Consider the following 26,887-nt stretch of genomic DNA (forward strand, 5'->3'; position numbering starts at 1 on the left):
CAGCAAGGCCTAGATAAAGCACACAGATTTCACTCGGTCTGTCCATGAATGGGGACAGATGTAATAACCATGTGAAATGCTGCATCTTTTCCTTACCTACTGAATAATCCATCATAAGGCTATTCTGTGTAATAGAGATGGCAAGGATGGAAAAGAATAATTGAGAGACGTGTTCTTTTATATTACTACCTTTGATGTTTGTCTGCAGTAAATTATTGTGTGGTCAAGAGCATTCAAATGGGTTATTATTAGTACAAATTAGTACAGAAAGATATTACTGCAAACACAAAAAACACTAAACTAACAAAATGCTAATAAATGTTCTATTTTTAAGACAAGAAAAGAAATGTAAAAATGTGTCAACTGAGGTGACCCACAATTGACAGTTTCTTTTAAAGACAGACACACAGTGCACTTTCTTTAGACCTTAAGCTCACAAGCCACATGGTCAATAATGATGAATAAATACATTTGAGTTGTGTATATCGCAAAGCACTGGGTTACAGGCTGGTGTAATGGATTCGACAAGGCACTGTGGTTAGGCACTGAGAGAGTCTCAAACTGGCACCTTGTAACTCTGCTCATTTAGTCATCCTTTTGACAAATATTGATTGGAATTACCCCAAAAATGACAAATCTATTTATGGATTGACAGTGATTGATGCACTGGGGGACTGAGATCAAGTCAGCACATTTACGTTTTAATTGCTTGAGATGAGGAAGTCATTATAACAGCTGTTGAGAAGACTTTCTGTGCGTCATGGTGCATTTATAGTTGTCTCATTAGCAAAGATCAAGCAAAGGTGCAAGAAATGTGCGCACAAAGCATTTGTAAGACTTGACTGACTTGTTGATGTGAATTTGAAACTCTGTCTCACATGATTTATGAAATGCATGACATAACCCATTCCACTTCCAAGGATCTGGTCAGTATTAAATGAGTTCCAGTCAAAATAAGTCCTCCCAGCAGCTAACAGTAGTGCAGTCCAGGGTTTATTAATTCCATGTAGTGTATCTGATGATGTGGTAGTTTTTGACTTAGCCATTGAAATAAATGGGCTTTATATATTTCATGATGCACATTGTAGTTGCCATTCACCCAGTGTGTACCCCAATTCTATTAGCTAACAGAAAAAACTGCATAATACAAGATGACCTTACAAAGACAGTTTTCAGCAATAGGATAATCGTTTGAAAAGTGTTGATGGTGACAAAAGGGTTTTTAAGCATCATTGCCTGTCAAAAAAGTGCAGTCAAATTTGTTCACAGATAACTTGATTAAACTTATTCATCCACAATGTCCTTGATGGCCTTACAAACATAAACTGTACATACATCTGCATGAGCTATGAAATGGCACAGCAATGAAATAACTCTTCAGGTTGGTGTGCTACAAGATAAAGACTATTTATTCAGAATTATGAACTGTGACCTATGACCTTGACCCATGATGAATACTAATCAGGATAAACTCTATATGATAATTTAAAATAAATTATTATAAAGTATATTTATGAGATAAATAATTAAGCTTAGTTTAGCAAATTTACTGTGCGTTTCACCTTTAACACACTTTATTCAATATTATTATATGATCAGATATGATCAAACAAGGACAGCTTTGGGAACCACTGCTGTGGACTTGCAATGAACTAATAAAATAAACTAAATGAAAATGTCCAATATACACAGCAGTAGAAGCTCAGACATAGACTTAGTCATGACATCACAAAACGCTTGATCACAAAGGTAATAAGTAAATTTGTGTATATTAGCAATATTGTAGGAATATATATTTTTTTTACTTTCATCAGTTGTCATTCAAATTCTAAATCAAATGTTAATAGTAAAATGAGTGTCATCTAGAACAGCAGGGTGTGAAAGTACAATTTCCACTACAGCAAAGGGTTGATTAACTGAATATTCATGAAAATGTCAATGAGACAGATAACAAAAAGCATTACATCAGTGCAAGGGCATTCAATAACTTTAGGTGGCAAAGTTTATAGTAGGGGGCATAAATGCCACAGGCGAATCTGCCCAAATGCTGTCATTTTCTCTGATGAGATTTTAATGACCCGGCCATGTTTCCTCCCTGATTATCCAGCCACAGGAGAACCACGAGGCCTGTCAAGGGCTGCCAGTGCTGAGGAGGTAATTCTGCAATCTCCCTCCCAGAGAGGAGATGAGTGGAGACCCATCACAGTTTTTTTGGCCACTGACTGATTGGAAACAAACACAGATGTTTGCTTTTTCCCAGCCTTCCTTCTTCTCCCTCCTTCTGTGCTGCAGTGGTTCCCTATGTTATTAGCCAGCGGGGATCAGTATCAGATGCAGGATCGCATCCAATCCGTCTCCATCTGTACCAGTTCCCAACTTTCCTGAGCAGCACCTTTTTTGAGGTATGGAGAGTGCAGTATTTTAAACTGTGCGGTATTTTTTTTAAGTCAGCAGAGCTCGCTAAATGGGCTATAGACTTTTGTCCATTGATGTGTTAAACTGTTCAGTCAAATTTATATGGGAGCTGGTGGAAAACTGGTCCAGTTGTGCAGGGTCTGAGTGGGACAGGATGTAAACCACACACAATTCTTGTTTTGTCATTTTCACCAGAATTATATGAGAAGCAAAGAACAAAATGTCAAGTTCATTAGGTAATCTTCAGGATATTGTTCCTCGGATTGCTTTTTGAGTCAAAAATTACAACAAATCCAATAAAACTAAATTTAAATTATAGTTAATTTTTCAAAATGTGAAAGAAAACAATATAGAGTAAATGTGTTAAACAGAGCCAGCACACAACAAAATGATCAGTGGGCAGTGTTAAAAGCCGGCCCGGTAGCTGTGTGTGGGGACGGTACCTTGCTCAAGGGCACCTCAGTGGAACCTTGGTGAATCGGTATTTCCTTAGCTGCAAGGCCCAATGTCCAGGGATGGGCTCTGGCACTGAAACGTGCTTTGATAGATTAATGTCATGCTATGACATTTAACTTAAAAAACTAAAACTGGCAGAGCTAATAAAATCAGACACTGTTTACACCTTTCCACAAAGCGGAGGACTGTTCTCTTGCCTTTTATCCCTTTACTCTTCTGAGTAAAAGAGAATTATGAAAGCTTAGCGGACACATTTGATGTCTATACATGTGAAAACTGGGCCAGTGTTGTTCTGTAAATCCTACACTGTCAGTGGAAATCAATAGATAACAGACCATCTGAATTGAACTCTCTGTCTCTGAGGATGTTGTTGTTGTGTCACAAAACCTTGGAAAAGAAAGGCTTTAACACAGCAGCTCTGTTAAAGGGCTTTGACAATCTCTCAGAGTGACCAATGGCAATGCGAGAGAAAGAGATTGAAGCACTAAACCGTTTCCTTGAGACTGAGCCACATACGGAACAGGATTCTGTTAATTAGCAAGGTACGGACTTAAACAATGACTCAGCCCCAGATTCCTCCAATCAGGCGCTAAGAAAGAGAAGACTGAAGTATGAGCCCAATGTAAAGGGATGGGCTCCAGTGACCAAAACATAGCAAGTGAGCAGTTTAATCTCAGATGTTAAAAAAAATCATTTTGATGCAACATACCATATACAAAATGTCACACATGCAAATATATTATATTTCTATATTTTAGCCACACAGAGATCTGGCTTAATTTTTTTACACTACTGTCCTTGCCAATTTCCCAGCTCACTTTTGTGTTAATTAATATTTATTTAGATAAAAAAAAAAAAAAAACAGGGGATTGGAAGGAAAGTAATTCGTGAAAACACACACACTTCTGACTGTTAATTCAAAATTAAAAACTGCCAAAAAATCAATTAGCCGACTCCAGCTGCAGAATGCCTACACCACAAACATAGCAAAAGTAAAATTTTTAATAAGTGAAGTCAGTCTTCCACAAAAAATTAATGCGACTGTATATGTCCTTCATTAATCACAGGCAATTTGACATTAGTTTTTAGATTTTTCTGCCGAGGCAATCTTTAAGAATTAAATCTCGAGTTTAGTGGGTTAGCTCGCAAAGGTGCAGGGCTGCAGAGAAGGACGCACGATTAATCACAAAGCCGCAAACCCCTACTGGAGCGGGGTTTGGGACAGGAGTTCTTTTCACTGAGCCCTTTTTGTGGCTGTTGTCTTATCGCCTTTATTGGAGCAGAATGGCAGAATGGGGTATGCCGCTGATTAAGACACTGGGCAGAGGCCATAAGAGCGTTTAAGAGATCTACTGTTCCGCTTGATGCTCCGACTGAATGTGCAGCCCTTGAAAGCGGAGGGGCCGCTTTTGTTGCACAGTCCCTGGGCACACCATTATGCACGAGCCGTGCATCGGTTCCCTTTTGAAATTGAGGAAGGTGTGTCTCACTGGTATCATCAGAGAGCTACAATTCCCAGTCGATGCTGTGGGCTTTTGCAGATGACTTTTATTAGAGGTTGGGATGAACAAAAATATGTCAGTCAGTAAGACGTTGCCCATTTCTAATGTAAACACAGCTCTTTTGTCATTGGTCATTGGTACCAAGTCAGTTGCATTTGGTACAAATGTGTTAAGCCTGAGCATGTAAAAAAAAAAAAAAAAAAAGAACACTGACAAATGAAAATTTATTATTTCCCCGATAGCGGCAAGGCAGTCCTGGCAGCTGAAGGCTGGGCAGACAGGTGAATTGGTTTCACCCATCACTGAAGCAGATGTGGGACATCATGCAATGATGGTCACATGATGATCACCAGACACAGCATCCTCAGTCATCAAGAGCCGCTGACGGCCGTGACCTTCCGCAGGTCGGCATGTGCCTGAGAGCACGGTCTTTATTTCCCCAGCCGAGATGATGGTGTGATCACTGGTCACTCCCGCAACCTTGCTCCAAATGAACATGTCCTCCGCCCACCGGCCCGCCTCATTTAACCATTTCCCGGGGCTGCTGGGAGCCTGGCTAGGTCATTATGTCCCTGTCACTGCTCCAGTTGCCCCTGTCATGTCACTATGCTTTGATGATTAATAAAACTTGTGTGATGGAGGATTTTACAAAGATTTGAATATTTGATCAATAAATTCAAGCAACCGAAAACTGTTGTAGACAATTGTTTATTGCAATACACAACCAGACAAAAGCCAGCCAGTCGGGCTTTCAATCTTGTAAATTTTTTCTTATCTTTTTTCATACGTCATAAAAACATCAAAAAACCCAAAAGAATGACAATTGTGCGTGCTTAACCTGTCTAAGTAATGTGTGTTATGGTTTTCATTATCTTAGTTTTTCTGAATGTACGGTTAATTAAAATGCATTAGATTTATGTTCTTAAGGTTCATGTTCACTCCCAGGATACTCCCAGGATTGTCACAACCTTGATGGCATGACGAGTCAGTTGAACGGAGACGATGAGAATAGATGACGAGGAAGAAGGACGCATTTGCATGATGTCACGAAACCGGGTTTTAATGGGTGAAGAACAGGACAGGGGAGACATTCGGCAACAGGTGAACGTGTAACACAACAAAGTCCTGACCGCGAACAGAAACGAACAGGGCAGCTTTATACATTCGACACAGGTGAAAACGATTAGGGAACATTACACATGACAAACGTGAAACCCCTTTCAGACCGGATCATGACACGTGTGAAGTAAGCTAAGGGAGGCACCATTGAGGGAAGAACTCAATGACAGGCCTGGTCTCTTCTATGTGTGTGTGTGGGCCTAGGCATACAACAATGATCAATTCATAATACATTTCAATAACTTCAGAGTGCAAATAAGTGTTCAACATAATACATGCATTTATAGTGCTGTACATATGTCTCCAACAAATATCTTATTTATTTGTGCTAAGTTAGACCCATAAAAAAAGTTGAATTGTGTTAGTTCAGTGAATGTAATCACATCATATTTTTTTTTTCCTGGCTGCAGATGCCCAGCCAGTATCATTTGAGTTGACAAAGGCCATAAACAGTCTACAATTAAGCTTTGTGCATCCAGCTGTGACACTCGGGCCTTCATCAGGGCATTCTGAACCTCCCAATAATTTATTTGGCCTTACTGGGCCCTGCTAGTCTTGTCTCAGGTCTTTCCAAGCCTCCCAAGCCTTGGTTGGACTTGTGTGTATATGATCTCAATGAAAGGGCATATAAAGTTTAGACTGTGACTATGTGAAGGGCCATACATTGTGCAGGCTGCAAAAGAACCACAAACATACAATGTGGTTCAAAATATACCATACTTGCAGTGTGGGTTCTTTTATCTACTTTTTATCAGTATATGTCATTGTACTGTTTATTGTTTGTTGCCTATGTCCATCTAAAGGGAACACAAATGAGACTGGGAATTTGCTGAACTTGAAGTGCAAGTCACTATAAATATATAATTTTAATAATAATGATTTGTCCGGCCTCAACTAAAGTCCACCCTGGAGAGCACTTTTCTTTAAATTCCCAGTGTAGAGAGCATTACATGATGTAGATGAAATGGGAAATGTAGGCAATAATGTTTTCTTTTACACAGTGGTCTCAGCGGAGTGGGTTCACCGTCACTGGGGTTTACATGAGCTCAGCTTCGAAAGGTCACTAAGGAATCTGGTCTTGTCACTCAGTTGTGAAATGCTGGATAATAGTGTTAGATCACAGAAAGGGCTTTAGTTGAGCCTTAAAAACAGATTCCTTAATGAATCTACTTATACTGCATTTTCAACATATTCATGTATAATCAAATCAATTCATCTGTAACCACTTTGCTGACAAATCAATGACTCCTTTATTAAATTGCTCATTGCTTATGCAAATGGAATAGCTACATGGAATGAGTGTCTGGAAATGAAATGTAAACAGGTTAATGCACTAGGAAAAGTTGTACACATCAGGATAAGCTGAGCCTTGTCTTAAAATATGCAGATTATGCAGGGCAACCATTTACGTAGCAAAAACAAAATTTTAAATATGCATTATATGAAAGAATTTTGCACGTTACATGTGTGAGGTTTTACGGTTGTGCCAGCTCTCAGTCTTTCTTCCCATAGTGCAAAGTCATACAGGTTACTGGTGAAAGGGTGAACTGTCACACAGGTGCATGTGAGTCTGTGTATGTATTCACTCTACACACACACACACACACAAAAAAAAAAAAAAGAACCTACACTAATGTAGGTTCAGTTGCAGGGAAACATTATGGAAATCAAATGTTACAGACGTCAACATCATTTAATTCAGAAGTGTGTTTATTTAAGATGCCTTTTTGCCAAAGATCATGATGTGGTCATATATGATTTCACTTTTTGGTGCATATTATAATATCCTTGATATTGTGTATGGGATAATGTGTTTGTGTGGGAAACCCTCTGCTTTAGCTGTAGGAGAGACAAAGGTACAGAAATCTGAGATTAATGACTATGTGACAACTCTGGGTTAATACAGCATAATGACTCAGTCCCTATATAGTGCGAATAAAACCTCTAGCTCAGTGTCAACGCACGCAGGTTTCATCTGCCTACACTGCGGTGTGCTAATTCATGAACCAGCCTCAGCTCCTGCCCTTAAGTGTTTCTTATTTTCCACTCAGCTCATCGCTGACATGATTACAGACTCAGAGGAGGAAGATAACGTGTTCTGGTGTCTGTGCGGTAAGCGAATCCACAAGACGTCAAATAATGCTGGCCACCACTGTAGGCCAAGAGGGGACATGAATATAATGTTGACCCCTCACAGCATCCTCTTCTTAAAAAAAAAAAAAAGCCTCATCAGCATATAAATTGTTGCGTTATGGAGCAGTCATTAAAAACTGGAGTCCATTATATTAATTGGGCAGCCTTTACGAGGCGCCGGAGAGGCCTGTGATAAATGAAATGCCACATCAGTAATAAAGCCGGCCAATAATACCACGAGCGTCAGAACAACTGTTCCCCTTTTTTGTTTATGGCAACCTTGTAATTAATCAGCATGCGTGGCCGGCCGAGGATAATGTTTGTGCAGCTAAAATGTCACGGACACGTTAAAGATCTGGATTTAATTCAGCCGAGACCCCCACCGCTGGGACACTACCGCTAAGTCCCCGCAAAGCCGGGGGGGCGCCCTTCAGAAAGATGCTAATGAGCTGGCTGCTCAGAGGGAGAGAGCTTCCAAGTTGCAGGGCTAAGAAAGGGGATGCTGGAGAAGTTTTAAGCTGGGACCCCATTAGCTTTAATCTGATTATATTGTTGATATTCTCCATCTTCTTATACTGCTGTGACTGTGACAGACCCTAAAGGGTGTTGGCCTTTTTTTTTTTTGCTCTGCAGTCTTCTGAAGTCATAAAAAGAGCAAAAAAAAAAAACATGCAACTGCAGCTGTTGTTTGCTGTTCTGTGTATATGAAGCTTTTGTTTTGTAGAAATTGCACAGAATAGATTATTATATCAGACATCTATATTCTCAGAGCTGTATTTTCACAGTGTACATATAGGACTGGTGTTTAATCATTAATGTCACATTAAGTATGTGAGTATTTAGAAAAATAAATAGATGCAAACTGCATGCTGAAGATGAGGAACCAAATGCCAACAGAGGCCTTCCATCTTTGCATGCAAAACTTTCCATGCCTAGAGGGTAGTCTTTATCGTATGGAGGTTGGAAGAGCTGATAGTATTGATTGACAGCTCTCTTCCTCACTGTGAAATGATTTAAAGCCACTCCTACATCACACGCCTAGGTGCAGCATAGCTTTTCCATTTCCCCCCCAGTTCCATACGTTCCCTACATTGGGGCTGTCAGCAGAGATAACAAACATGAACGCATTGTCGAGCATCGGAGAGCTATGATGTCAAATGAATAACATTAGTGAGTTTGAACATGACCCATGTTTGAAATTCACCATGTCCACCAAGGATTCAGCACCACAGACAGCTCCCCAGAAAATTCACAACTTTTACTGAGACTTGAATGTAAAGGAGCCAAATGGACCCAGACAAAACGTTAATAATTTAATAGATGTTTAGAGTTTCAAATCAAATTAAGCTAAATCAAATGTTAGTTTTCATCCTACTATTAAATGAGGTTCTATATATTGCTGTGGTTATAAAAAAAAAAAAACACTGTAATACTATCTGGAGTGAGTTTTAGAGGTATTGGTTATTGAAATGTCCTGGCACATGGCAGACATGCTTTGTTAAAGTTAATCATGTCCAATCATGGAAATTTCACTTTGTGAGATTATTTAACATTAATATTTCCCCCAGCCTGTCTATGGTCCTGCAGTTTTTCTATGGTCCTTCTATGGTCCTTGCAGCCTTCCTCCTTCTCATTAGCATTTAAAGGCAGCTGTAGGACAGGCTCAAAGCGGCTATAAGTCTGCACCAATGCTAAATTTTGGAAAGCAACTTCAGATATAGTATAAGCTACTAACTGTTAGCCTTTAAGACCTATATAAATGTCAGGGGATCTTTAAGTTCACTTAAGGGCAGAGTAACCCCATTCCATAGCAGTTACACAGGGTTACAGGAAAAATCCTGGGAAAAAAGTTAATCCAATGCATTAAGAGGAAAATTACCATTCCAGTTCACAAATCTTCCTCTTTTTCACATTCCTCCTTCACTCCAATATGTCATGCAACCACTAAAATCAAAACTGTATGACATTTCCCATCTCTGGTGAGTCAGAGAGGATGGTCTAATTTGCACTGAGTGTCACACAGATAGAGCTGAAACAGTTTGTGTGTCCAATGGAACAACGGAACGATACCCACCGATTAATAAATTGTGCATGGATGCTTGATGCAGTAATTAAATGTGCACAGAATCCAGATTTATGTCCCCGCTACTGTGTACAGGAATGATGTATAAGTGCTATTTGCTAATTGCTTTAAAAACGCACACACACACACACATCGAGCACAGTGTGGGGGGGGATTTGGCATGATGCTGCACAGAGAAGTAAACTCCCTCTGGAGCGCTTATAGGATGTGGTGAGCAGCCGCCGTACGCTGTGGCGTCCCGCTCGATTAACAAAAAGCAAACTTCCAAGCTCTCAGCACTGATTGTTATTCACTTTGTCCCCCTTCATTTACACTGTGGAGGAGCCATTTTAACACTTCATCTCCCACACCTGAAGAATGCTTCCTGCCAAGATTAATGACTGCCTTTTAATGTAACGTGCATTTAGAAGTGCAGAGAACTCGGTGACAAAGTCTCCTGGTTGCTGTGAGTCACATTTTCTATTTGCATGTTTTTGCTCAGATTTCTTTTTAAACGTCTGCCATCGAACCTGAGGGCAAAAGCCAAAAACAGGAGGATGTTGCCATCACGGCGAGTGGAGAGGTGAAAAAACATGACCCCCCCCCCCTGCTCTGAGTTAACGATGACATGCTGGAGGTAGATGAAAGGGATGGCCAGCACCTGTGAGCAGAGAGTGGGACACCCTGTGAATCCAAAGGTGTCAAATACCACGACCGGTGCCAGATGAGGGGGGACTGAAGCAAGGTCTCCTGGGACATCCTTAAGCCTCATTCCGCCAGCACCTCAGACAGAGTTAAAAAACACCCAGCCAGCTGCACCCATGCCCCAGAGAACCTTCCAGCCCACCAAGATGAGAGCGTGTGCCTGTTAGCCAAGCCCCTCTCTCCAAAGACCAGCGGCGCTAACCCAGGGCTTTTTTTTTGGGAACAAAGGGTGGATTTGGACAGAGATGTGAGGGATTTGAGTGGCAGCGAACGGAGGCTTTTGGACAGCGGCTTCTCCATGATGGCGCAGGAGTTCAGCTGCTTGGCAGATGAAAAGCGGAGAGGCAGTACTGCTCTGCAGCAGCATCGTGACCGAGCTCATTTTTAATCACCTTATGGGTTCTGTGTCTTATTGCATCTGAAACGACCTGCAGTAAACACACACCTGTTCGCTCAGCTCTTCAAAAGCAATCATTCACCAAAGGCACCTTGAGGAGACACCGTCATGCCGCATTTAATGAGTAAATCATTAGTTATTGTCAGATCTATGCTAATTATGAGCACATGTGCAGAAAAGTATCAAGATTGTCTCAAGGAACCACTCAATTATTCTGCCTTGTCAGTGTTTAATTATAGAAGCGGAATCTTTTGAGATGTTTCAACAATTCCCACAGCGCCGTGTTAGCGATTGACAATGGGAGTTGTTGGAGTTGGGGACAGTGCAACCGCGGCGGTGGACTAAGACTGAGCTATTTTTCACCCAGAGTCGCCTGCAGCTGCCGGACATCTATAAAAGTGCCCAGCGGCGGTCGGACAGGGCAAAATCTTTCAGCCGCTCTGGCTGGTGCTCGGTTTTAAAAAAAAAAAAGCAGGAAAAAACGAGCTGCTCTTTACAAAACCTGGGAGGTTGGCATCCATACAGCACCTTCATGTCATCAATATAACCAGTTTAAAACCAGTATAACCAGTATTAGAATATAGCAAATCTGTCCACTTGACATAGATAATGAAATTGGCAACTGTCTATATGCAGTCTGCAGCCATGATGTCTTACATTTGACACCCAGAGCACAATCTTTAAACATGTTTGGTCCTGTGACATATTTGTGGGTGTGGGTTTAAATCATCCACAATGAGGAAATGGGGTGCATGACAGCTGCGTATTCCTCCCATTTTAAACTTATTGAGGATTATTTTCTGAATGAAATAATTAGTAACCAACAGAAACGGCACATATTTTCTCATTGTCATATTACACATATACTAACACATATTAAACTTATACATAACACTATTAAGCAGTTCTTGCCCCATTGACCATTTGTTTTGTAGTCTAGATAGCAATGAAATGTATTCTTTTTTCATTATGTTAAATTGAAAAACAGTCGGTCAAATAAAACAAGTTGTTTTAACTCTCTGGAGGCTTTGTGCAAGGCCAATGAACCTGAGTGAATTGCTCTAATCCTGCCAGACAGTCTATAAATACAGCGCAAAAAAAAAAATCAGTAAAACGAAATAGCGGATAATGAAGAGACTGAATTGCATATAGGTAGCAAATTTGCAGCATTTTTGCAATAGCTTCTTTTAATTTTAGGTATTGATGACTGCCAAACGATGCCTCCTTCAGCCCTATCATGGACTAGCTTAAACCCTGTAGATGTTAAGTGTTAGTGCAGATGGTAGCCCCTGGGCCAATACCCAAATAGTCTATCAGGGCTGATCCCTGGCCAGTAGGGAGTCATACTGGGTGCTCAATTAGTGCAGCTGCCCTGGAGGGCTACAACTGAGTCAGTTGGACAGGCAGCTTGGCAGGACTACAGGCAGTCCATGATTTGGATGCACACTGGACTCATTCGCATTCAGGTTATATCACCACCAGACTCGTCGGACAGCTCCCAGGGTTCAATAGCCACTTGTTTCTTTGTGTGCAACAACAGAGGCTTGCGGTTAACATTCAAAGTCGCTGTGGCTGTGAGGAGGGCTCCGTTCTCGCTGTGCGTCTACGGCCCCGCTGCCATAGTTAATTCACCAGGCCAGGGGATCCAGGAACCCCGAGAGCAGTGGACCTAGGAGACCCGCGCCACCTACACTGCCCTCCGCTCAAGCCAGATGTCCGTATCCATGGCAACTGCTTTGGCCAGGAATGTAGTATGCGGTGGGCGAAAACAGGGGGCGGAGTGCAAAGTCAAAAAATCTGAGACGTCAAAGAAAAACAGAAAAAAAAAGGGAATCCACTTATGCAGGTCCTGACATGCCCGCCTGGCTTTGTCTGGGGCTCTTCAGTACGCGCTCGCAGTGTTCTCCCTCAGCTGTCAACCTAATGAAAAAAAAGAAATGTATGCGAGCGCGTAATTCATTTTTTGGCTGTTTCTATTGCCGGTGACAAAGTGACTATTTAAATCCCATCAAATGCTGCGTCCGCGTCGCGCATGGGGTCAACACCCTATTCTTCGGCAAATCCATAATCTTGCCACTCGGCGCAAATTAAAATGTGTAATTTCATTGTGCCATTATTTCTCATGCCACACCAGAAAATAACGAATGCAAATGAGGCGCGGTGCTGTAGATGTTATGGAAGCGGTCCCATTTCCAGTAAAACCCCCTCAGCCCAACTCACCTTTATTGCACTGACCTTGCAGTCAACTCCCAACCACTGTCCCTCTGTTTTTTTTTTTTTTAATAACAATGGATTTCCCTATATAAAATACATGTTGGTCCTCAAATGTTAATTATGACAAAATGATTTACAACAAGAAGAACTTAAACAAATAAAAGCAACAAGGCAAGGCAATGTGTTTCATTTAATGATGCTTTAAATGAATTCTCTCTGCATAGGCGGGACAAATCTGTGTGAAACGCTTAGTGCTTTAATTGGCAAAGTGATATGTGGCATTATTAGGCAGTCTAAGTAAAAGCCTTGGCACCATAAAAGAAACGAGTTCAGTTTGGATGAATAAAGATCCAGTTGGGAGCTTTTCAACACTAACACCAAATCATAACCTTTTATTCTCATTTGTCAGCACACGTACAAAGCCTTTCCACATCTGTCCTGAAGGGCTGCCAATGATGGATCCCAGTTATTGATCGATTCTGTCTATGGCGTGGTCCGGAGGCACAGTTTGAGATGCTTTTCAATGTTGTTTCAAATAGCTTGCCCTTTGATGAGCATGAAAGATTACAGCTGACCTTGTTCCGTTCAGTTTGGAAAACCCAAAGGTAATCATTGATCTCGGATACATCCGCGCTTCCGTAAAAATGCCTGGGAGAGACATCCCCAATAGAACGGACAGATTAAAGAGCGAACAAAGCTCTGGTCTCTTTGTTTCAACCTGGCACCTTCAGTAATGTCAAACGTGGCACAGGAAGCCTGCAGTTGTTGCTGTTTGTTGTCATGGATTTTATTTTTGGCCCAGAACGCACAAGAGAGACCACATCATGGTCACACAGACAAATGTCCAAACAAGTCTAAATGAGCCAAAAAAGAATGACGGCATCTCCACACGGCCATGAGAGAGGGAACCTGTCCTGAGGAAAAAACACCCAGAGTTTGAGACAGGAGATAGGTTGAGGTTGCGATAGGTGCCTTTTTAGTCTGGGATTTTATTGACTCCTGGGTATTGTCATCTCTAGCGGTGGCATTTGTGGTTGGTATGGGTCACAAAGGACAGACAGATTGACTGTGACAAGCCGAATCTAGGCACGAAAGGCAAGGGACATTGGTATTCCAACGTGGGCGCTCATCTCGCTCGGCGAGCGAACATTTGGGATGAGTGTGTTTACTAATGCATCGAGGAAATTTGTTGATGCCTGATAAAAAGAGATTGCCATCTCTGCGACTCCCCTTCACATAAAACCGTTATGCCAAATGAATATTTCATTTGTGGGGGAGGGGTGGCAGAGGGGACGTCAGTAGACACATTAGACAATTGAACAATGGGCCACTTAATTTTGCTCCACATTTACCTGAACTCTATTTAAATACTGATGAGACACTTAGTGCAGCACAAGGGAATGCATGCTAATTTCCCCCAGCCCGTATTTAATCACATCACTGCTAAAATATCCTTCTCCATCACATCAGACAATTATCTGATAATTATTTTGAACATTTGAACATTTTATGTTAAGACATAGATGAGTTTTAGTGTGGAACAGTCACAGTTTTGTCTCTGCGCTTCATCTCCTAATGATTGCCTGAAATGTATTCTGTCTTTTACTTGATGCAAATCTTTCAGTCTACAGAGATTTGGCCTCATACAGGCAAAATGTTTACTATTTCCATGCAGAGGTATATTACAATATGGCGTAATTATATTTAATATTATAATAATGATGGCTTAAAAAAGCTTATAAAACTTCTGATTCACAGTTCATTACTCACACAGCCAAAAATATTGTGGTGTCTTAAAAATATGGTGAGATATGAGAAGTCTACAATTAACGCTTTTGAAGTTTAAATAATATTATGTGTCCTCAGGGTATAAGCATTGACCAATTATGATGACACCCTCAGTTGCTCACTTGCAATAATCCCTCAGTCCACATGTGGGTTGTGGGTGCCAGAAGCTACCACCCCACCAGAGTACCAGCCCACCACAGGGCACTCAGACATCCACTTTTTAAAAAAAAAGTTAAACGATTTAACTTAACTCTGCATTTAACCAATCACCATGTAAGCAGTGGGCACCGGGGGGAGTGCCTGGGGAGTAGTGTGAAGGGATGGAACTTTGCTCAAGGCGACCGTTTGGGATTTGAACCTGCAACCTTCTAATTACGAGTCACCAATCCCCAAAGCATGTGTACGTTTTTGATGGTGGCAGGATGCCGGTGAGGAAAGCCACACCCATTATCATACCACTAATCATTTTACAGTTTCATGTCACAAGAAGAAACCAGAAAAGGTCACAACACTAACTGCCATAACTGTGTGCCTGCTAATCTTCATTCAATTGCTGTTAATCACTCATTAACATTTTGATTAATTTCAAACTTCAAAAAACATTATTGTACCTTGTCTGAGCACAGACTTCATGCTAATTTAAAAGTCATTAAGCTACAAGAGGAAAAGAAAATGAGTTGGGGTGGTCCATCAACACATGGGGTTCTGGTTTAGAGAATCAGACAAAAGAGAAGAATTCATGGGGGCCGACGTGGATGATGTTCTCACTCCCACCTGACACAGCGAGTTTGTTTGGGCGTGCTGCTATTTTTATGCCTGTTATCACAGAGTAAGGAAGAACATCAAGATTAATTGACACCGGTAGTTCGACTGCTGCCCCCCCCCAGAGAATTTAGTATCAGCGCTTTGACTTTCTCTCAGCATTTTTCCCATGGAGAGGGCACAACACTGTGAACCTTAAATCTTGTTGACTGGAGCAAATTGATTTTCCCTGCTTTGCATAAAGGTGCTGGGGCAACAACACTCACCTACAGCTCAGCGAGAGGGACATTAATAGATATTAGGCATGCGGCGTACTGTAGGCTCGATGTGGGTGATTAAACCTTGGTGCAGAAAGAGGAGAGGAAAAAGAGAGCAAAATCTCGACCTGGGGACCAAGCGGAGGACGTGCTGCATCATAAACCCAGTTGACATTCAGGGGGATTTTTGGGAGATTTAAATGTCAAAGCTACTTCAATTTTTCCTTGCCTCCTTCTCTCCTTCATTCTCCACCTAATGGGCTCTTAACCCCCGCAGCCAGACTGTCATAACATTAAACACTAAAATTTACAGACCGGATTAAGGAACGTTGACCTTTGGAGAAGTGCTGATTGAATAGTTGGAACCGTGCATGGCCTTGAGTCCCCACTTCTACAAGGAAAGGTCAGGGGCACGGGAGATGGAGCACTTTGGGGGGGATGGTGGGAACACTGACAATAGGTATGTGGGTGATCCAACATGTCTGACCAAATATGCGATTCCACCCAATTTCAAGCATGGCTGCCTCAGTAAGGCTCTCGCATTTTCTTTTAAATATTCCCGGAAAACATTTATCTAATCCGTTTCATGGCTCCTCGCTTTGTGCGTTTCCAATAACATTTTGCCCAACCAAAAACAAATGGCTTACTACGGGTACGGCTGCTGGCAGGGTTCACTGTGAGTGTGAATTCAGAAGAAGCGTAACATTCACTCAGCTAATGCACTTCATTAAAAATTAAAATGGAAAATTATCAGCTCTGTTCTTTTGTGAGGGATTGTGTGGGTAAGTGTGTGTGTGTGTGTGTGTGTGTGTGTTTCTTCTTTTCTCTCATGTACAACAGGTTTGGTTCTTTGGATTTCCTGTGCTTGTCTTTTTGCTTTTTTTGCTTTGCCAATTCATATTTGAATAATCAAACTTCAAAGGGATCTTGTTTTTTTATTTTTTAACAAAAAAGTCCCATTTAATGTGAATGTTGGGTACCCCGTTAACAAATGGCTGCAGCCTTATCTGTGCCAACAGACTTTTTCCTTCTTAAGAATGATTACCGACATGTCATAAACTCCTACAGTGAGACATGTTTGACTTCAAGTAACACATAAAGCCAATGACTAAAACAGTAGAACATATTTTTAATCAACTTTCTTCCTCTAGCTTGAATGACTATTTAAATTGTACAAGGCATGTACTGATGTTTCGTAGTAATTGTTTTAGTACACTCCTTTTGTTGGGATGTTAAATGCTGGAAGTGGCATATTTTACCCCTTATTAATGCAAGGCAGGTGCATACACCCATTCCATATATGTATTCCATGTAATTCCTTTAGCTGAGTAATAAAAAAATCTATGGCTGTCTTTGCTAAAGGGTTAAGGAGTTCTTTTAATAAAATGACAGTGAATATAGGATAATTTTTTTTTCTTACCAATCTCTGAAAATTACTTTGCTCTTTAATATAAATGCTGAGCCATGTGCTCTTCAGTCCGCTCTATTTCGTTTAGAGCCTTTTTTCTCCTGACTCTCTACTCTGTTTGACCGTGTAGCATGTGAGATTCGAGGAGTCTAGGGGCTCTACTTGTAATGTGAGTACCCATAATTCACAGCTCTGCATGGGCACATGTACACACTGTGAAAAATGTTTATTGACTGCACAGAGCTATATACTATATGTATATATATATATAATACATATAATATATGTATAATGTATATAGAATTAATAATATCTATAATGATGGGCTGATAAAGTGTGGGCTGATAAAGTGTGTGTGTGTGTGTGTGTGTGTGTGTCTATATATATATATATATACTTTTTTTTATTGACAAACAGTCTTTTGGAACATCAGCCTCAGCAGTCCAGTCACAAACTGTGAAAGGTCACTACAAAGCTCGTCTCGCTACAGCAAACAAAGTCGATACTCATTGAGGTCAAATGAATATCAAGTCAAATGGGTGGAAATACAAACAGTGATTTTTTTTACTCTCCTGGCCGAGGACTTCAGAAAATAAATGAATCATTTCATCTACATTCAACGCAAACGACTCCTCACCCCCCTTGGCAGCCTTTACTGAGGAGCACCACAGTGTTTGAGCGATGGTCTCGAGCGCTGCCTCTGACGCTTCACCAAAAATGGTCTGATTGGAACAAAGGCCTTTGCCAATTGCAATGTTCCTCCGATCACTGTGCCGCACACACTGCCGGGTAAAGAATGGCCCAATTATGAGTTCTGGAGAGGCTGGCAGAACAGATAGAATGCTGTAATGAGAATTATTAATTCTGATCGGAAGACGGTGGCTGGGGTTTTATTAACAGGCATCACACAAGTGTTGTGTAATTTCATGGATTCATCTTCTTTTTTGTTTTTAAAGGCCTTGTAAAACTGTATATCTCTTTATTAACTCAGCGAGGGGTGACTGCATGAGCCTTTGTTCGCAGGCATCAGAGATGAGCGACTTGTGTATTTTGTCGCTAATGGAAATTCGTGAAGCCACCCTTCAAGCTGCTGCACTTGATGAAAAGTACATGCTGCCTTTTAACTGAGGTTCACTGGTAAAGATTTTGAGGGGTTTTAATGGATGTTCCATGGGACATTTTCTGTGCCGGTCGCCAGCGCACCAGAATCAATCATCTGGCACCAGGGAGCGGGCCTGATAAATCCCGTTTTAAAGCGGCGGAGTGTAATTTGTCCCCGAATACTGCATGGACTCCGACATCCTCAGAGCAAGCGCGGCTCTCCACCAAGAGACACGTCTATTCCAACTCCGCCAGAGACGTCATTTGCATGTGCGACTCTGCTCCAGCACTGCGAACACTTGACTACGCCTCTAAAGCGAACACCTGCCTATTCAGAGCGGGGGCCGTCTGCAGTGCAATCAGCTTGAAAGGGTGAAAGACGAATTTTGTCATGAATGTTTTTTTTTTTTTTTTGAAATGTGGGCCAAAACACATTGCAGGTGATGTAGAAGGAATTTTACCCCCCTCTCTCCTTTCTCTCCTTTTCACATCCGGCTAGATAGCAGGATGTGAAATGTTGGCCGTGAGAGATGCCTATGTGGGAGTCTTCCTCCATCTGCCTTCACAGATGGGGAGAACAAATTGATGAAAGACTAACATGAGCCAGCCGTACAATTACAAACTCCGGGTCAGAGAAAATATTTTTAAAAAGGAAAAGAGAAGGGGAAAAAAAAACCAAATCAGGGCTTCATGATACGCCTCATTTCAGCAGGCTCGAGTGCACCCTTTCCATCACACCCATCAATTAATGGGGGGTTGGGGGGGTGGTCTTGGGTGGGCGGAGGGAGAGAGCAGCGACAACGCATGGAATATCAATTTGTCTGACTGCGGCCTAACCGGAATTGACTGCTTGTTCATTTCACAAATTGCATTTATCTGATTGGCCTACTGCTTTAGGGACTTCAGGAAACAGCCATGCAGAAATGGTTGATGGGGGTTCAGGACTAGGGGGTTAGATAGTTGGGCCTTCGCAGCGGGGAATCAATGATGTTTGTTTAATTATTGGGCGAATTAAATCACTGCCAGTGTAATTACTACCACTGCCCAGTAACCATTAAGAAATATTTTGTAGCAAAGTAGTCTTTAGCTGCAAATAATGAACAATGCTTGATTGGTTTGCAGCGGGACGTTCACACGCAGATGGTTGGCAGTGGTTCTACTAGTGTGTAAGGAAGCGGCCCTGTAATTAGAAGATTGCCGAGTCCCGGGTCGACAAGGTGCCACACATTGCTCACCGGGCGCCTGTCATGGCTGCCCACTGCTCACCAAGGGTGATGGTTAAAAGCAGAGGACACATTTTGTTGTGTCCCCGTGTGCTGTGTTTCACTTCAGATGTCTCACTGCCGTTTGCCGCGCATTATGGGTGCATTGTACACAGTGTGCTTTAACCGTATGGATTTGCCACTTTTGTCATTGATTGCTTGTGACGACAGTCCAGAGGTGTACCTCTCGCTGGAAACCCTTTAAAAGCTGGATTAACTCAAATAGAAGATTTATCACGAGGGATTTATCTCACACACCCCAGAGGTTCCTTCCTTTTGCAGCCCTGTCACAGCAGAGCCCATCGCGCAACAGTCTGCTTCTCGGGGTGGAAATGAAATTTGCGGGGCGAGGGGAATGTTATGTTAATGATTCCATTCTCCCTAATTGCAGGCAGATGGAATCTTCACTGGAGCAAATAATTATTTTACTCCTTAATCACATGTCAATTAAGTGGCGCTTTGCCTACAACGAACCAGACTGGTCAGAGTGCACACAGCGGGCCTTCATGCATGTTTTGCAACCAACAACTGTTCAGAGGGTCTCAGCCGTGCTCTGTGTAAGTTTTTTGTGTGCTGCCTTCGCTGGGCAGATATGTTCACGTCTGAAACCACCAAGGCAGAGCAGTTGAGGCACTTCCCAGCCTTCCCTCCTGTAACCCAGAGGAGCAGAGGTCTGCAGCAAATGTCAGCTTCCTCAAGCTTGGTATTTCGCTCTTAGCGGGGTTAGGAAGAGGTCCTAACCATGAGAAAGGAGAAATTCCACCATGAATGATTTAAAAAAGCAGGTTAGCGTTTTCTTTTTTATGTTAATCTGCTGCCATGTCTGGCTTTTGCCTAGTAATGTGAGATTCCAGCAGATATGGATGTGTATGGAAACGAGAGGTGTCTCAAGGATGCACTCTTGGGGCCATTAAAGCAAAGCTTCCGAAACAGAGCCTACACTTCACAATGCGCCCCAGTTTTGTATCAGCACAGACTCCTGCTGCCTCTACAGATAAAAGTGATTTGAAATGGGACATTTACAAATTCCCCCGTTAGAACGAAAGACCTTTTGTCTTTTTTGAAAACTCAGCTGCAAAAGCTGTTCTCTTGTATGTATTTTCTTGGTAGTTCAATTAAACCTGATAAAACACTGTTTGTTGCATGGGTCAGTAATTGAGCTAACCTGCATACCACCATGCCTTCCTATGAGGAACAAACAATACATACAAAACATCCAAAGAGAACCCAAAAATCATGTGTTTATTCTATTATTCTATTGAATAAAGAAAATGAGGACATATCAACAGCATTTAAATACTTTTAGTGTCTTTTACTGTCACATCTCTAACAGGCAGAGGGGCATGGTTTGTTCCTACGAGGCTGCAACTAGTAAATTGTAGGACTATTTCTTTTCTACAGAAGTCATGTGACAACTAATCATTTACTTTCAAGCCAAAGGAAAGGAAAGGAAGGAAAAGAGACCCGTAAAAAGGTTGCTGGTTTGAACCACTGAGGTGCCACTGAGTCGCCACACACACTGCCTCAGGGGACGAGTTAAATGCAGAGACCACATTTCACTGTGTGCACTGGGTGTCACATGTGACAACCAATCAATTTTACTTTCAAATCCTTTACCAAGTAAGTCAGGATGGTCGACCAGGCGCAGTCTCTCCTGGGTTTGAATTTCACTTCTGACAGATAATCTTGTTTTGGGGCAGTGGTGGCCTAGCGGGTAAGTAAATGGAAGGTTGCCGGTACAAATCCCGATCCGCCAAGGTGCCACTGAGGTGCCACTGAGCAAAGCACCTAAGCATACTGCTCCCTGGGTTCCTGTCATGGCAGCCCACTGCTCACCAAGGGTGATGGGTTAAAAGCAAAAACACTGTTTGAAAAAATTCTAAAATTGATCATAACGAAACAAATAAAACTTTGAGAAAATATGGGGTTGCCATTACAATAAAAAAAAAAAAAATCCATTACAGTCTTGTATGTGAGCATGTTGCGTTATGTGTGCATGCATGCGTCTGTACCACTGAATCTAGTGTTGTCCAGGTTTTTTGACACTGACGTGATTGATGCATGCACGTACAGGCCTTGTCGGAGGAACTGTTCTGCTGCCCTTGCAACTAAGCCTGCCTGCCACTCAATCCGTCCGCCATGACCAAAGCCTGTCCTTGGGCCTGGTTGTTTTTTTTTCCATTGTCCCCTCTACAAAATGCTCTTTCACTTTGCACGAGCACCAATAAAATCAACCAGAGCGCTCAAAAGACTTTCTAAGGCACTTGTCTTTTATTCTTTTCCCTTCCCATTTCCCTCAGCATTATAGAGCAATCAATCGCAGGAGGACCTCAGACCTGAGCTGACGTTGGCCGATAAGACAAACGCTCGTTGTTACTGAGTATTATATAACTGCTCTTTTTCAGCTTTCAATTGATTGTTGATTTCCTCTGCTCAGCAATGCTTTTCAGGGAACTGGGGGCAGCCTGAAATTTATCTCGCATTAACAGAATCCCCAGCGTGCATGCACTCTCCCCCCCCCGTTACACACAATGAATTGAATAGGGCTTGATAGGGTTTGATGCCGATAATGTGAATCACATAAACAGATGCACATATGAATGCTGCAGAATGTCGACTTGTTGCGCCATCACTGCCACTGGGAGGGTTTATGAGTCTGTCGCCATCCTTCTATTCACAAAAACTCTTGGCCATAGGTCAAGCAGAATGGAGCCTTGGGCTGACGAGGAGAAAGCGCTGCAGCTTTGCGCTGTCCAATTAGCATATTCATTAAAATCCCATTAATGAGGCCTGTCATGCTGAAGTTTACTGATATTGCTATGTTGTTTTATGTGTCTCTGCTTACTGGCAGCTTTTATCCCCAGGTGATTGAGCCCTCCAGTGAAATGGCTCTTTAGCTCCCCCAACTGGTCACAGTAAACTGGTTTAAACAGTCTCCAACTGGGAACGTTAAGATAAGGCGCGGTATATTGTACTTGAGCCGAGAACATGTGCCGAGTGCTTGTAATCCCTGCTCCCTCTCTCATTCGGTGTGGATATTGTGTGCGGCTCGTGTGGCTACCATGCCATAGCTGAACTCCAAACACACATTCATCAAACAGATTGAACTGCTGACAGGAGGCACCATGGCTGCACCGTGGCTACACGTGAAAGTGCTTTTCTGAGCCACTGAATATGTGCTCATACATGTGCTCACACATTTGTCAGGATGTATCCTGGAATTAACTCCAGTCAAACCTTACGACGTAGGCCGCTGGAGTAATGACCTTTCGACTGAGCAGTTATGCACCACAGAGGTTCATTAGCATCAGCGTTGTAAACTCCCCAGCTCCTGTCATGGCCCGTATTTACATTATATTACTCAAAGCAAGCTTGCATCTTTCTTTTTCCCATGTCAAGTTAGTTTGCTTAGCTGTGCTGCAATATCACAGCGCATTAATTTCATGAATTATTGATATGTGTTCAGGATGACATGATGTTCAGCATGCGCACACCTTCATAGATCCCCTTCACCCATAAAAACCAGCACTCTGATGCTCGGACTTCACATCGCCTCTACGCAAATTAGCTTAACGCCTTGATTCGAGTAATGGCCAAACTGTCGCTAACACAATAATGCTGGGCACTCTGAAGAAACTAATCCCTGGAATTGAAACATTATGTAAATTATCAATTATGCCACAGACCAATGCGGTGTTGTTGTTTAGCTACCTACAGGGGTTCTGGTAAGAATTAATTATTCATGCAGATAAAAAAAAAAAACTAGCTGTACAAGTAGGCAATAAATCAACCAAGAGAAATTGGCACTGATGTCTCTCGGGGATGTTTTCATTGCGTTGCATGTTTTGAGATTCAGCCTGAGATGCCAAAAGGAATGAATGCTTTTCTGGTGCTTTTGTGACTCTGAAGTCACAGAAGGAGGAACATTTTTTCTGTCAAGGTGGAAGGGATCGGTACTAATAGATTTCTGATTGGATTTTAATCCTTAATGCTGCCCCTGTTTTACATTTTTGTTGCATTGACTAAAAGCGTCTTTGGTTTTGTGTGAGTGCCAGTGTGTAACCACTTTATTGATCTGCATTTGCATAAACTGAACACTAGGTTAGTGGGTTTAATGAAGGTGTCTGCGCAGTTTGAGGGATTCTGAGAACGCTATCTAAATTCTCAGACACGGAGAAGGCTTTGAAAGCTTGCCCAAGACTAATGACAGAACCACCGGCATGAGGGGAGGAATGAGGGGCAAAGGAGTATCGAGGGCTTATGTTCTACCTCTCGGCTCAGTCTGAGAATAGCTGTGCTGTAAGATAGGGAAAAAGCTAGGTCTTGTCACATAGGAGTGAGAGATTTTTTACAACCTCTCTAAATCACCCGCAAAGGCACCCTGCTCTGCAGAATTTTTAATGTCATGCCAATATCCGACTTTCTACCCATGGCCAATATGCTGAGGTGACTTTGACAAATTAGACACTTAAGAAGTATGACAATAACCTTCACCGTGCCATGCAGCATTGCAGAGGGGATACATAGCAGCACATGCTGGAATATCTCCTAAAAAAGATGGTTGAAAAATTTGTGGGAGATGCACAGTTTATTGGTCCAACCCTGAATTACCAATAAAGTGGGCTGGAAAGTTTTTTCCATTGTACCCAACTGTAATAAAAACCATTTGGTTCAGTTCCAGACAGTTTCAAACTCGCAACGGGACAATGCAAACAGCAACGCAGTAGACTTCCATTCAGATCAGCTTCCCTTGTCTCAGCGCAGGATTTAGGAGGATTTGTTGGTACAGGCCCAACTTCAGATGCTTCGGTGTCTCTAGGCCTACACCATGCACATTGTTCGCCAGAGGTTGCCGCACTATGGGAACTGGTTTTACTGCCGGGCAGTGTGTAATTATTGATGTGCACATTTTCAAGTATCTGCCAGCACAACAGCAAATTCAGACCCTTCCTGAGTGCGTCTTAAAACCCAATAATTCCTGGTAATTAGAGGGAGTTCCAGTCACATTTGACCAGTAACACAATGACAAAGTTGGTCAAACCTGCTGTGTCCCTGATGTCTAAAAGCACTACAAATGGTCGTATGACTAAAATATGCTGTTATTGTTTATTGTCTTTCAAGAGACCTACAGAAACACAATTAAGACAATATTTTAGAATCTTCACACATAGAGATAAGTCACATCTCAAGTTCGCATGTGCAAAGTAGTTTGTATTTTTTACAAAGAGCATCAGTCAAAGGATGAACATTGAACATTGTGCATAGACTGTTTGGATGTGTTAATGAAGTGAGAGTGTAATGAGGAAAAAAAAAAATTAAAGTTTTTTTGTTTGTTTTTACTTTGGGACATCTGAACAATTGCTTGTTAAACAGTTAAAATAATGAATCATCTGAAAATGACCTAATAATGCTTTGGGCAATTGAAATATATTTAAAGGAAATGAGGACGTATCAACACTATTGTAATACTTTTACTGTCATTTACTGTCACATTTCAGAGGGGCAGGGTTTGTTCCTACAAAGCTGCAACTAATAAATTGTGAGACTACTTATTTTCTACAAATGTTTCACAACTAATCACTGCTACTTTCAAGCCAAAAAAGTAGCAGTGATTAGTTGTAAAAAAATGTTTTAATTTTAATTGTTAAACAATTAAAATAATGAATAATCTGAAAATGACCTAATAATGCTTTGGGCAATTGAAATCTACATGACAGGAATGTTTGCATATCTCTGCGCAGTACAAATGCAGTTGGATCCCAATTCCTCTGGAGCAATTCATTACCTGACCCCTTTCCATGACCCCACCCTTCCACTCTCATGGTGGAACAGAGCTTCACTTCACTGTACAAGGAACAGCTGTGCAGTTTAAGAAAGAGCTGAACTTACCCAGTGTGAGAGCAGCAAATGATGCTGGGTCCTCCTTCTGAGACTCGCCTCCTTCCTCTTTTCTCCTCTCAGTCCCTCAGTCTCCGTCTGGAGCGCTGGCGCATCAGTCTGCCAGCCAGGTGTTGAGGGTCCGCCGCTGAGCTCCTCACTGTCCGCCCCTTGCGGCTGCACTGTGGAAACCGAGCGACGGATGCACCTTGCTGCTGCGCTCTCTCAGTGTCTCTCTCTTTCTCGTCCGCGTGCACACGCCGCCTCCTCATGCAAGTGTGCCTCGCACTCGTTTACTCCCGCTCTTCTCTGCCTCCTGCTCTGGTCTGTTCTCTGCTCCCCCCCTCTCCCTCTCTCTCCTCACTGTGTCTCTCTTTTCCTATTAGTCTCCCAGTATTCCTCTCCCCCCTCCTCCCTCCATCTCTCTCTCTCTCTCTCGCTCGCTGGCTGTATTGATCTGTGCACACACCACTCGTTCAGCCTCTAGTGGGGTTCCAGTACCAACAGCGGACCATAGCTGGTGGAAGCTGCTGATTCTCCACTCGAATCTGCTCTGCCCAGCTTGGGCGGCACACACACAAGGATGCTCAGACAAATGCTGTCATCCGCACGGTGGAACCCTATATCAGCCATCTGACACGACCGTATATGGAAAAAGGTTCAGCATGTGGGAACATTGGGACATTGGGATGCCTATTATCTGTATTGCTCTTGTCTTCCGGGACCAGCTTCTCCTGGACATTATCAATGGGCATGTGTGGTGCTTCTATCTATTAAAATATGACAACCTGTGAAATGTGACGGGTCCAAATTGCATGATCATTCACCCATTCCAGCATCCTGGCAGAGAAGCTGCAACATCTGTGAACACTGCATGATCTTTGCCCTACTGTGAACTTTCCCAAAACCCTGATGCCCACATCCACAACCATCAATCTTTCATGAGTTTGTCATGTCCCACTGTCCTGTGTCTCTGATTTGGTGCATTTCAGCAGACAAAATATTTCAATTAAATCCCAAATCAAACATCAGAGACTTGTTCTCTCGAGGTTACCTCACACTTGCATCACTGAGTTCAGAATGTTGGATTGCACTGATGATTGCACCCATTTCCCCATATTCCCAATGTATACCATTTAAAACCTTAAAGTAGGCTAAAATCTTTCAGTTGATTAATAACTACAAAAGCCAGTTGTAGAACATTGTCTACGCATGTTCTTCTTACTGATATATTTGCAGGTTATTAATCATTAATAACCATTAAGATAAAATTAACATGATGTCTTGCATTCAGGTACACTTGTAATTTTTTTAGCAGTGCCAACAAAATGCTACTACTTTTATTAAACTGCTCTTTGATAATAAAATCCTATTTCTCTTAGTGCTACATTGTAGCCACTCCTGTTGCATTCACCAAATCTGACATCCA

General features: G+C 42.1%; 1 protein-coding gene across 4 annotated transcripts in view; it reads right to left on the minus strand.

Moving 5' to 3' along the window:
• The window catches only part of tnr (tenascin R (restrictin, janusin)), a 117,881-nt gene extending 92,078 nt beyond the window's left edge, over window positions 1–25,803 (minus strand). For all 4 annotated transcript variants that reach the window (XM_028977009.1, XM_028977010.1, XM_028977007.1 and 1 more), the window contains exon 1: window positions 25,471–25,803. The gene's annotated coding sequence lies outside the window, so the exon portion shown is untranslated. The remainder of the gene's footprint in view (window positions 1–25,470) is intronic.
• Window positions 25,804–26,887: the final 1,084 nt, after the last annotated feature.

This window comes from Denticeps clupeoides, chromosome 4, assembly GCF_900700375.1.
Source record: "Denticeps clupeoides chromosome 4, fDenClu1.1, whole genome shotgun sequence".
In the NCBI taxonomy this organism is placed as follows: Eukaryota; Metazoa; Chordata; class Actinopteri; order Clupeiformes; family Denticipitidae; genus Denticeps; species Denticeps clupeoides.